We start from the raw sequence: 11,572 nt of genomic DNA, 5'->3' as shown, positions 1-11,572 counted from the left end.
TGTGTATTTGATGCGTTGTGATGAATGGTGAATGTTGCAGGATTCCAGAATGTTTTCATAAAAATAAGTTTTCTTAAATCTCTGTGTGTACATGTTTTCGAGTCTTTTGTTCTCTTTATTGTCTAAATGTTTAAACTTAATAGCAAAGTAGAAGAATAGTTCAGGATTTAATCATTGATTACCCTGAACTCAATCTGAGCTATTATCCATGTTTTCTTCAGTACAGTGAATGAAGTGTAATTCTTAATTGCTGCACTTTAAAACTATATCTTTACATGTGATCTCCCCCAGGGATTCAAGTTTTGCTCCTGAGGCATCTATCTGTTTCTCATACCTAGTTTGGTGGAAATACTCGAATACTTTAGTGAAAATTCTTAATTGCTTTCACTGGTTTTTCACCTGTTCGTGTTATAAACAAAAATTTCGTTGTATGAAGCATCCAAATGGCCCTGTAAGTTTCACCAGTTCACCTCAAGGTTTCTAGACACCTATACGCCACAGACTCCATTGCCCAATGATATTTGACTCTGAAAATTACATCATAAGACCTAAAAGAAACTCTTCAACCAAAACATAAACAAAACCTGTGCATAATAGCTAGCCTAAAACCCTATCATAAACAGTTACAAATCATAAAGAGAGAGCCCTCTCTGATCACTTTGGCTAGAAACAGTGATCCAAAGATTGGTTAGTGGTTACCCCGGCCGTATTCCCTTGGGAGTCATAGGGAACAACCTGGGTGTTAACATAATTGGCGACTCCACTGGAATTCTTAAAGATTTTTCAATTACTATCTATCTTCCAAAGCTACCATCAAGCCTGAACTAGCCAAGAGGCCTTAGGACTGTTTCTGTGCCACAGGAACAGCTTTAGGGAAGAGCTGATTAGGGAATCTTCATCCTAGCTTTGAAACATATATAGCCATTCCAAAATTTTCATCCAGTCCTTGCATATATAAACTTCTTGTACAAATTCAAAAGAATATTTAGAAGCTGGCTCCCAAAAGAAATCCAAGGCACACTAGGGCAAACCCTGACCCTAATCAACCTATCATTGTTGATAATCCAAATATCATTCAAAGAACATTAGGAGACAGCAAAAGCAGGAGAAGCCTGCCGATTCAGATATAATTTCAGAACAGCCTATCTGCATTCCACACCCTGCAAAGTTCTGTTCCGGTCCACCCCTAGTTCCCCTAGTTCATCATCAACACCTCAAAGCCCTCCTCTCCCATCTTCACCATCTGCACATACTCTTTCAACCAGTTCCCCGCTTGTTACCCATACCATTAACCCTGTCACACCTATAATCCCTGTTGTCCCATTTATTCCTGTCAACCCCATAAATCCCATAAACATGGCCAACAGGTATGCACCTCTGCAGATACCAGCTAATGCTCCAGCTCTACCCCAAGATTACCAAACCAAAATCTCATTTTTTGACTCCCATGGCCCTTTGACAGCTGTCCAGCATGCTAAGAAGATGCAAGACCACTTTGAGACCTATGAAATAGATGATGACAGTGTCAGGATGAGAATTTTTGTTCAAAGCTTAACTGGGGATGTCAGAACTTGGTTTAGATCCCTGAATGCAAATTCCATTGCAACCCCTGAGGTCCTGTACCAAGAGTTTACCAACAGATGGGAGAAGAAGAAAGATCCTCTACACATACTCGGTGAATATAACACTATTAAAAGAGGTCCCCAAGAAACAGTTTTGGAATATTGTGCTAGGTTTAACAATGTATATAATGCTATCCCCCAGAACTTAAGACCCCCTCCTGATTTGGCCCTGTATAACTTCCCTGACGGTTTTGACTCTGATATGGCCTATCAGCTGAAAGAAAGAGATCCCCAACCCTTGCAGAAGCTCAAAGAGTTGCAGTCACTGTAGAGGCCAACCTAATTGCCAAGAGAAACAGGGCAAAGCTGGAAAAGAAGGCTGGCTTCAGAGAAGAGCCCTCAGGTTTTGATCAAAAGTTGGATGCAATACTAAACAGCATGAAGAGACTGGGTGAAAGGGTGGAATCAGTTGAAAGAAAATCATCATGGGAGACATCACAAAGCAACCCTCCTAGAAACCCAAATTTTAGGAGAACTCAGAACCCAAACATAGGAAAAACAAGTGCTGACCAAGATATCAGACCCCCTTTTCAAGAAAACTATGCAGAAACCTCCACAGCCAATCAGCTCAATGAAGATCCCGAAATTAACTTAATGGGTCTGGATGGTAAAAGCCATGTATTCTTAACACAAGAAGACCATGAGGAGGATGAAAGCAAAACATTCCAAACTAAATCAGGAGAATCCTTTGACTTTAAACAAGGATATGATACTGCTGTCTATGAAGTCCATAAACAATACAAACTAAGGAGTAGGACTGTAAATGTAAATCAGCCTGAAAAGGTAAAGGAGAAACAACAGTCCAAAGAAACCATGGTCACTGAACCTAATGACAACACAAACGTGCCTACAAAAGAAGTAGTGGTTGAGGAGGTTACTGAACTACTGTCCCCACTACAACAGCCCATGGCAACCTCGTCCTCCCACCCAAATCCGAACATTACCCCTCAAGACATGAGTATGAGGGGCAGGTTTCGAAATCAAGATGAAATCCAACAAGAAGATTTAGTGAACAAAGAAAAGACTGCTATCCGTGACTCTAAAATCCAAGTTGACAAACCTTTTGACCTAGGTACAGAGATTGGCAAGTTAAAGATAGCAATCCCCCTCTCAGAGCTAGCCAAGCATGACATATATAAGCAACAGATAAAGAAATCCCTACAGCTCACCAATAGCAAAGATGATGTAAATGTGCTAGATGACACTCCAGAATTACTGTTTGGCCCAGAGGTAGATGGAAAATCAGAAGTCACAGGGGTTTTACCGTTTTATGTCAGCCTGCATGTTCATGATAAAATACTGCATAATGCAATGTTTGACTCAGGCGCCTCTCACAACCTTATGCCAAAAGCAGTCATGGAAAGATTGAACTTGGATATAACAAGACCATACAAAGACCTGTTTTCCTTTGATTCTAGTCAAGTCAAATGTTTAGGCCTAATAAAAGATTTATGTGTGTCTCTGGTTCAATATCCCAACAAGACTATTCTAATGGATGTTGTAGTTGCTGATATCCCACCCAAATATGGGATGCTGTTATCAAGATCATGGGGAGCCAAGCTCCAAGGATCCCTGCAATTAGACATGTCATATGCAACTATCTCTGTCTTTGGGCAACCAAAAAGACTTTATAGGGAAACACTCATGAAGTATATGGTCAGCAGTGAAGAAAAGCCTCAAAATTTTCCAATATATGCTGTCCATTCGGACATAGACTCCTTCATCCTCTTCAATGACAGCACAAGCCTCTCAAACAATGACATTAGGACCGAAGCACTCATACAAGAACAAAACATTGATCAGACAAGTAGCACCTGCCAAACATCAATCAGCCCAACAATACACATTCACCCTCCTCTAGTTGTTAAAGATTGTCAAACAAGTGATAAAGCTGTCCTAGAAAACAAATGGGGGAAGAAACCCCAACTCCTGCTCACATTGCCATCTCATGAACAGAATTTTAAATCTTCTGTTCAGCAAGATATCCTGTGGGTCCTAGAATTTGATGGCTCAGTTAACAAGTTAGGGGCAGGAGCTGGAGTGTGGATATATAACAAAGAGAAAGGCTATGCAGAAGGCAGGGCTTACAGATTGAATTTTAGGTGCACTAACAACATGGCAGAATATGAAGCTCTCTTGCTGGGCCTAAAGCTAGCAAAATCACTACAAGCTCCTAAACTCTCCATCATGGGAGACTCTGATCTAGTAATTCAACAAGTGAAAGGACATTTTGTCACCAATGACAAAAGATTGAGGTCCTACAGATCTGCTGTAATTGAAATATTAGAAACCTTCTCTGAGTTTGTTATCACAAAAATTTCAAGGGGCCACAATCTCCATGCACACAGCTTGGCAACGTTTGCCAGCACCTTCAAATTCCCATTAGAACCCAATAATTGTTTCACAGCCGAGGTCAAATACAGACCCTCTATTCCAAACAATGTTAAAGAATGGCAAGTATTTGAGGATGACATGCAAATAAACAATTTCTTGACCTTGCAACAAGAGTTCATAGGATTAAGTATTGATCTTGATGGAGCAAGTCAATCACAAATACTTGAGGAAGCAAGTCCATCACAAATACAGTTTCAACAGTCTGCTCACCCATGTCACCAAGAACAGTCAAAACAAAACAATTACTGAGTCCAACCATTTTCGACAATGAAAACATTCAGCAAATTCACCAAATTGACTGTGAAGAGGTGAGCAACGCTGAAGATGAAATCATACAACTCAAAGACAATTTCCTTCCAGCAGGCCTTACCCCACTAGAGGACATTTTTGACTCAAATGATGTCCCCAGAAACCAAAGATGCAGCCATTAGATGCAGCAATTGAAGAATGCAACATTGGTACCACTGACAAGCCTAAAATAATAAAACTATCTGCTGCTTTGCCCCCTGATCAAAACCCAAATATATTGATCCTCTTTAAAGAGTTTCAAGATGTTTTTGCTTGGGGTTATGAGGATCTAAAGTCCTATGATACCTCTGTTATCCAGCATACCATTCCCCTCAAGCCTAATCAAAAACCATTCAAACAGAAATTGAGAAGAATCAATCCTGTGCTCCTTCCTTCCATTGAAAAAGAATTACAAAAATGTTCAAAGCTGGTATCATAGCACCAATCAGATTCTCTGAATGGATTTCAAATTTGGTCCCTACAAGAAAGAAAACTGGTGAGATTAGACTTTGTGTAGACTTAAGGAATTTGAATCAAGTATCACTCAAAGATAACTACCCTCTACCCAAAATGGATCATTCTTCAAAGAGTAGTAGGGGCTTCAAGGATATCATTGCTTGATGGTTTCTCAGGTTTCAATCAAATCCTGGTACACCCTGATGATCAGACAAAACTGCATTTACAACCCCATGGGGAACTTTCAAGTATGTGAAAATGCCCTTTGGATTGAAAAACGCAGGGGCAACATTTCAGAGAGCAATGGACATTGCTTTTGCAAAAGAGATTCATGACTTCTTGGTCATTTACTTAGATGATCTACACCCTTTTCAAAATCTGACCAAGAACACTTGAAACATTTGAGACAGATTTTCATAACATGCAGGAAATATGGCATTTCCTTAAACCCCAAGAAGTCATTATTTGGCTTGGAAGAAGGGAAACTTTTAGGACACATTATTTCAAAAGATGGCATAAGAATTGATCCAGATAGGATACAAGCTATCCTACAAATGCCTCATCCCAGGAATGTCAAGGAGTTGCAAGGATTCTTAGGGAAAATCAACTTTTTAAGAAGGTTTATCCCTAATTTAGCAGAATTAATCAGATTACTAAACAATATGCTAAAGAAAGATTCAAAGGTCAAATGGACTGTTGAAGCAAAACAAGCCTTTGAAAGTATAAAATTGGCCTTGACTCAAACCCCAGTGTTAACCAATCCACAGTTTGACAGAGACTTTATCATTTTCTCCTTTGCCTCCCAACATACTATTGCTGCTGTTTTATTACAGAAAGATGACCAAGGAATGAGAAACCTATTGCCTTTTTCAGCAGAGCTCTTAGAGATGCCCCCCTAAAGTACCAAATTATGGAGAAACAAGCCTATGCTTTGATCAAAGCTATTAAAGACTTTAGGATTTACATCCTTTACTCCCATGTTGTGGCTTATGTACCAAGTCCTATTGTCAAAGACATTCTCACCCAAGAAAACTTAGAGGGCAGGAGAGGAAAATGGATTGCCAATATACTAGAATTTGACATTGAAATAAAACCCACAAAGCTAATAAAAGGGCAAGGTTTGGCCAAATTAATGACAGAAGCAAATTTCCAAGCCTTAGATATCAACCAACTGGACAGTGGAACAGAGCTGGCGACTCCAAAGATCAATGTAGCCTTTGAACAATCTCCTTGGTACTCTGATATCTGTTATGTGTTACAAAACCTGTGTGCTCCCCCAGGGCTGTCCAGAACTAAGTGTAGGTTCCTAAAAATGAAAACATCTAGATTTTGTGTGATGGATGGAAACTTACTTTGGAAAAACCATGAAGGTATATTACTGCACTGTCTAATAGAGAATGAAACTAACAATATCATGCAAGATTTCCATGCTGGAGACTGTGGTGGACATTTGTACTGGAAGTCCACTGTGGACAAGATATTGAGGGCTGGTTATTACTGGCCCACTATGTTCTCTGATGTTAAGAAATTTACAGCCTCATGCCACAAATGCCAACTGTTTGAAGGCAAAAGACAGTTGCTGCCACTTCCTTTGAAGCCCATTGCAACAGAGAGACCTTTCCAACAATGGGGCTTGGATTTCATTGGGGAAATTCATCCCTCATCTTCAGGGCAACACAGATGGATTTTAACAGCAACAGACTACTTCACCAAGTGGATTGAAGCTGCCCCATGCAGACAAGCAAATGATTCAGCAATCATTCAGTTTTGGAAAACAATATACTGGCTAGATTTGGCTGCCCGGACAAAATAATAACAGACAATGCTGCTGCCTTCAGATCCAAGAAAATGGTGAACTTCTGCCATAAATTTCACATTACTTTGGGCCATTCTACAGCTTACTATCCTCAAGGAAATGGCCTTGCTGAATCATCAAACAAAAGTTTAATAAATATCATAAAGAAAGTACTGGAAGAGAACAAAAAGAACTGGCATAAGAAACTAGTAAATGCTTTATGGGCAGACAGACTGACAACTAAAAGATCAATTGGGACCAGCCCATATGAGTTAGTCTATGGATTAGAGGCCAGATTTCCTTCATCACTAGGAGTGCCGGTTATGAAACTTCTGCAAGAAAGCCAAGCAGAGCCAAATGACATGCAAAGAAGGATTAACAGATAATTGTTTACAACAGACTAGAGAACAAGTTTTCAGCAGAGTGCAGATACTACAAGAGAAACTGAAAAAGGCCTTTGATAGAAGAACCAAAGCAGAAGATTTCAATATAGGGGACAAAGTTTTAAAGTGGGATGCAAGAAGAGAAGAGAAAGGGAAACATGGAAAGTTTGACTCTTTATGGAAAGGACCATTTGCTGTCCAAGCAGTGCAAGGTAACAACACCTACTTCCTCAAAAGTCTGACTGAAACTGACTTGGATGAAGGTCCTGTCAATGGCAGGATGCTGAAGCACTACTTTGACTGTTCACCATGAGTGGAATCCAAGGATTCATTGTATATATGCAGATGTACATATTGTTTTCTGTTTTAGATTGTAAAATGCAGTTTTCCAAGTGATTCACCAACCAGCTAGAGGCAATAGAATCAGAGGTCTTCCAAAAAAAAAGCACACAATTTTGACACATTTTTGCAGCAAATTTCAAAGACTGGGATGGGCAGTCAAAGAACAAGGCAATCTGACCTGCTGTTCTTGGTCTTTCAGAAGAAAAACCATCCCCATGTGGAGCCACTGTTGGATACCTATACCAATAGGTTTCATATTTCATGATTGGCAAGAGAAAGTCCAAATATGCTCTGCTTTGGTTCACAAAGATCCCATATTTCCTAGAAAGCAAGAGGTGGGTAAAGCGTTTCAAGTATTGAGGACCTTATTTCAATTTTGTGGATGATTCAACAGTCTAATCTGGATCATGCCATGTTTCAATTTTGAGTTATAGAATAGAGAAAGAAGTCTGTCCAAACTGCTTAATCTTGGCAGACAAGTAGTTTAGGTAGAGGAGTAAAGGTTCCCAACAGCTTAATCTGGGACCTTGGAAGAAATAAGGTTAGAAGTAGATAGAAAAGAAAAAAAGAAAAGCCAAAGAAAAGAAAAGGCAAGTAAGGGTTTGCAAGTCCAAATGCACCCTCTAAGGAGAAACAAAAAATGCTAGGAAAATAGCTGGGTAGGCAGTTGTGGTTGCAGAAAGGATATTTTCACCACTACTCATATGTCAAGAGGTGTTTTGCCAAGGCAAAAATCTGTCAATGGACAAAGTGGTTAATTCCATCAAATTACAGCAAGGAGCATAACTAACCTCCCTCTTCCCCTCTATTCCATTACTAACACTCCCTTTCTTTAGCTGAGATTTATGAAGAGAGATCATGGTTTTATGGTGGTTCTAGTTCATTCAGAATCCACATTTCTTGTCTAAGATCTTTTCATTTTGATCTACTCTCAAAACCAAGTCAATTTCAGATAAACTCAGTAAAATCCCCTTCATTTGCTCCCTTCATTCATATTAACCTCTAATTTTACTATATAGCTCCCCTATTTTACCCCTTCCCCTAATAATACTAACACTATGGTGTATAAAGCCCCAAATCTTATAAATACTCCCTCCCCTTGGCATTATAGCCATATATTCTTCAAAAGGGACCAAAATGACATCTGGTCACTTTGGTGAACCTGTTCCATCCCATTCCCCCTTGCTGCAAGTCAAATTGCTCCTTAAACCATCATTTGCATTGAAAAAACCCTTATAAAACCCTCTTCCGCCTTTAAATCCTTTGCAAAAACTACCAAAGCCAAAAAACCCGCCTCTGGCGCATTTCCAAAGGTTAGCGCATTGTTTGTTTTAAATAAAAAACATTGAAAAACCAATGAAAAACCAACGAAAAACCCTCTACCCAAAGTTTTCCGCCCGCATACAACTCGAGCATCTTGCTGCTCCGCCCACCGTCGGATCGAGGCCCGAAGATCCGACGATCCACGTTAATATCGGAGCGGCCCCCACTGCTGTCCTTTACCGCCCGAGAAGGTGACGTTGCGTCACGTCAGTACCTCTCCACGCGTCAAACGCTAAAGCCTCTCGGAGCAAGGCCTGACACATTCGGCGTCGTACCTAAACCGCCCCGAGAAACCGTAGCGGTTAACCTTAACCGTAACCGCTACGGTCCTAACCGCCAACTGTTTTCCGCCAACGAATCGCCACGTCACATCCACCTGTACTCGCTCCGCTATTCGTCCACCTGGCCGCTGACATGGCTGCCACCTCATCGCCCCCTTGGACCAATAGTCTACCGCCACGTCACCCGATGACGTCAGCTGACGTCACCTCACCTTGACCCACCAATGACGTCATGCTGACGTCATCACTAAAAAGCGCCAAAATGGTAAAAAAGTCTATATTTACCCAAAAAAACGTGTTTTTCCCACTTTTCTCTCCTGTCGCTATTGTTCTTTCTGCATGACCGTTTACGTTCGAATTTCCGCCAACCTGCTGAGTTAACCCGGCGACCTCCTCAGCATCAACCGTGCACACCTGCGCAACCTCTGTTCGTCAATTAACAGGTATTTACCATTGTTCTGCCCTCCATACGACTGTTATTGAAATTTAAGTTGCTCAGAAGGCTTAAGACACCTTGAAACTACATTTACACCGCCCATTTCCCTCTGCACGTCCACCATTGTAACTGTGAAGTCCAAAAAGCACCAGCCGAGCCATAATACCTGTAATTTCGCCCAAAAGCAACACTCACTGCGTATTCTCGGCAAATTCCTAGTTGGTCTCAATTCACCCGCTAAAAGAGGACATAGTCAGACCTTAGAAAAGCTCTGCTCCTAAAACAAACAGTATTTCAACTGCTGTTGTGTAAATCCCCCTCTGGTATCTAAATACAAACTGTCTTTACAGAGAATCACCTCTATTCTGTGTTGCTTCCATTTTGACTATTCACCTACAATTGTTGCACTTTGAAGAACTATGGAGACTCCTATTGCTCTAAATATCAAGCCCCTCAATGCTCCTCACCAGGAATTAGCATGGAAAGCCCTGGGAGACATGGATTACCAAATGCTGGACTGGTTCCCTATGGGAACCAAATACAATATCCAGATGATGAATGAGTTAAAAGCCCAGCACCTGAGTGGGGCAGACATCTTGGGAATTTGGGACTCAAATTTGCCCATCTACAACCTTCCCCAAGTAAATCCTATGCCAGAACTGATCTACAGCTGCCAGGAATGTTATGACCCAAACCAAAGAGCTGTCATCAGCCCCACAGGCTCAATCCTGTTCCAGATTACCCCAGAGAGTATAAATGGAATGCTGCACTTCCAAACTGCCAAGCAATTGACCCCCCTCTTTATGCAGAATTTGATAAACAAAGGGACCAAGCTGTCAAATGACCAAATCATTAAAATCAATCAGTTGTTTGTAAGACCAGGCTCTGAATCAGTCAGAACCCCTCCTATTGGGTATCACTACTTGAATGATTTGGGCAGGATGTTAGTGGATTTAATCAGTTATGTCCTAGGATTCAGGGGGATGGAGGATGTGGATGATAGCCTAATGGCAATGCTGTCTATATTCTCTCCTGGTAAACCCCCAGCTGTACATTATGACTATGCAACCTACATTGCAGATAAAATCCATGAGCAGTTTATGAACTTGAGAGGGAAAGACTATTCAGGTATACTTCATATATATACCACCTATTCTTGTTCTATCAGCCAGCCACCTTCTCTGTTCCTTTGAAGCCACTCAATGCCCAGGGAATTCCAAGGTCAGTTGTGTTCTGGACTTCTGTTTTTCATCATACCTCTGTATCACCTTACACATACACTGAGTTCATTGACTTATTCATTTATCCAGTCATGACAGTATTGCATGGTACTCCTCCTCCTAGACTAACTGATGACATGAGAAGAATTCTCCATTTGAATAAGTCCTACAGCATTGGTAATTGGTACTTCTACCAAAACCACACAGTCATCAGGATATATGGCTGTGAGTTGAACCCATTTAGGTTGCCAAGGTATGTCCCCATGAGGCTTTTTGCCTTGGAATATTTCAGACAGTTTGGGAACTCAGACTATCTTCATTTTCAGAGCAACAACAAGAAGTCACAGTTGAAGGTAAGGAACCAGCTGGGTCCTTTCCTATATAACAGAAAAGAAGAGGGATGGAAAGAGGCAAACACTATCCTGGAAGGCCTCAGACTGCAAACCAGCTTTGAATGGATACCCTATGACCCCAATCATGCTATCTCCCTCAGGAGGATTAGATACAAATTGGGTAGCTATGCACACAAGAGACAACCGAGATTGAACAGTATGCCAATGCATCAAATTGGGAAGAGGGTACCCTAGAGGAGGAAATTACTAATGAAGAGTTACTTGAGAGAGAGGCTAGAAATATGCAAAAGGAAGCTGACTTGGAAACTTGTGGACAGGTGCCCCTCTCCTACAAAAAGCAACTTGGAGCAGCTGCTACATCATCAACAGCACAGCAGCAAACTGCCGAGAAAGCACCACAGACAGCAAGCAAGGATAAAGGGAAGCAGGTGGAACAGCCACCTCCATTGACAGAAGAACAAGTGGACACATTGCTACAGCAGCAAGAAGAGATGGAGCAGCAGGAACTTGGGCAGCAACAAGAAGAAGAACAGTTTAGTGAACAGCAGCCCTTGCAGCAAGAAAAAGTGATGAATGCTCCAAGCTCCACTGAGCAACAGGCTCAGACAGTGGTGCCTCCTAGGGCAGAAACTATTGTTGACACCTCGGTCCTCCAAACCCCACAAAAGGAGGACTTGAC

This window comes from Pinus tabuliformis, chromosome 2_1 (assembly GCF_031772625.1).
Source record: "Pinus tabuliformis cultivar Carrire ecotype Pingquan chromosome 2_1, CPIR1, whole genome shotgun sequence".
Lineage (NCBI taxonomy): Eukaryota > Viridiplantae > Streptophyta > Pinopsida > Pinales > Pinaceae > Pinus > Pinus tabuliformis.
This window is presented reverse-complemented; position numbering follows the sequence as displayed.